The following is a 1,931-nucleotide window of genomic DNA, read 5'->3' on the forward strand; positions in this document are numbered from 1 at the left end:
TGTGTGCATACTTGTGCATGTGTGTTACCGTGTACCTCTAGTAAAGAATCCCCTCACCACATGATGATTTGATATCTAATATCTGATTTCACCGTTATAAAGATTTTATAAATCATGCCATTTTATGAATTATTCCATAAATCAATGTGAGCATGCTAAGTTGACCTCTTTCTTCGCCCCATACAGCGGTTCCAAACAGAAGACCACCTGATGATCCACAGACACAAGCATGAGATGACCCTCAAGTTCTCCTCCATCAAGACTGATCCCCTCGCAGGTGACAATAACATTTATAGATGTAGACAGCATAGAGAGGACATTAGCTTTGTAATGGTGATTATTTCTATTCTGTTTAAACTGCGGTACAATTTAGTGTCCCCTGTTTTCACACTCTTTTCCCCTTTCTGTCTCAATTTCTGTCTCAATTTCTCACCCTCTTTTTTTCTCTTTCTCTGTTCCTGTTTTGCCCTTATTAACTTATTACCTAGAGTTCTTTATTCATGTTTCACTAATGTTCTCAGTCTGTCAGGTTTTCTTAGTGTCTGACGGGTCACTCTGAACTTATGACAATATTTATTTTCTCTTCTGTCCTGTGGAATTCGAGTCTCCTTATCAGCTTTATACCTCCCCCCCCTCTCCTCCCTCCCTCCCTTCCCCATTCATGCCCCCTTCACCTCTCTGACTGACTATCTGTCACTCAAGCTTAGTGTTGTCTGGTTCAGTTGTGTCTGCGTCTGGGCCTAGGAGAGACCAAAAAATGCTGCCCCCCCCATAAAACTAGAATAGTCCGAGTAAGCAAAATTATGTTGAAAAGACGTGTCAAATACATATTTTCCAGACATTGAAGTTAAATTCAATGTAGTTTCTGGATGAAAGGTGAAAATACGTATTTTCCTGAAATGTAAAATACATATTTTTCAGGAACTTGAAAATGCGTCTTTTCCGGACGTTGAAAAATACGTATTTTCTGGACATTAAAATTAGGTTCATTTTTGGTTCTGAATTCAAGTTTAAAATACGTATTTTCCTGATGTTGAAATCAGGCTCATTTTTGGTTCTGAATGAAAGTTGAAAATACATAATTTATAGACGTCTATGTTTGGGGCAAATCAAGGCTGGTCCAGACCGGACAACATCTGAACCAAACATAGACGTCTATGATTGGTTCAGATTTTGTCCGGAGCGGACCAAAAACAAATGTCCGTGGATGTGGAAATCAAAGCCAGTCCAGACTGCACCAAAAAAAGACGTCCAAAAGGCATCGGCRACGGTCCGTGCTTACTGATGTGTAGCCTACAGTGTTGCCTGAACTTGAATTGTATGAATGCCCATATATGTGGTAAACCTACCATTTGTAAAACACCCCCCCCAAAATATTATTTATGTTAGATCATTTTTTGGATGGAACATTGGTGGAGCACCGCAGCGATGCATCTCTCCAACAGCACCCTGGAGAGATGCATCTCTCCAACAGCACCCTGGAGAGATGCATCTCTCCAACAGCACCCTGGAGAGATGCATCTCTGCCAACAGCGCCCTGGAGAGATGTCTATGCTCTCTCAACAGATACGCCTGGAGAGATGTCAATTCTCCGCAAACAGCACCTGGAGAGATGCATCTCATCACAACAAGACTACCTGAGAGATGCATCTCTCCAGAGCAGCACCCTGGAGGAAGAGCAGCTACAAAGACCATGGAGAGCAAGCATGAACAATGAAATATTTTGCGCCCCCACCTTTGAAGAAGGTGTCGTGAGAACAGACACCTAATTCTATGGTCAAGTGGAAGCAGCTAAAATTAATATTGCACTGGTGTTGAGAGAAATTGTAATTGTTTGGCGGGCAGAATGATGTTAGGTTTGTATGCTGTCTATTGGACGGGGTCGGGCCGTTTGTCCTTGGTCCAGTTTTAATTAAGAAAGTGCGCCCTCG

The 1,931-nt window shown here is 42.1% G+C and overlaps 1 pseudogene; it reads left to right on the forward strand.

The window, feature by feature from the left end:
• LOC111954901 (cyclic AMP-responsive element-binding protein 5-like) overlaps positions 1-1,931 on the forward strand; it is a 31,341-nt pseudogene that overhangs the window by 7,516 nt on the left and 21,894 nt on the right.

Source organism: Salvelinus sp. IW2-2015, linkage group LG30 (assembly GCF_002910315.2).
Source record: "Salvelinus sp. IW2-2015 linkage group LG30, ASM291031v2, whole genome shotgun sequence".
Lineage (NCBI taxonomy): Eukaryota > Metazoa > Chordata > Actinopteri > Salmoniformes > Salmonidae > Salvelinus > Salvelinus sp. IW2-2015.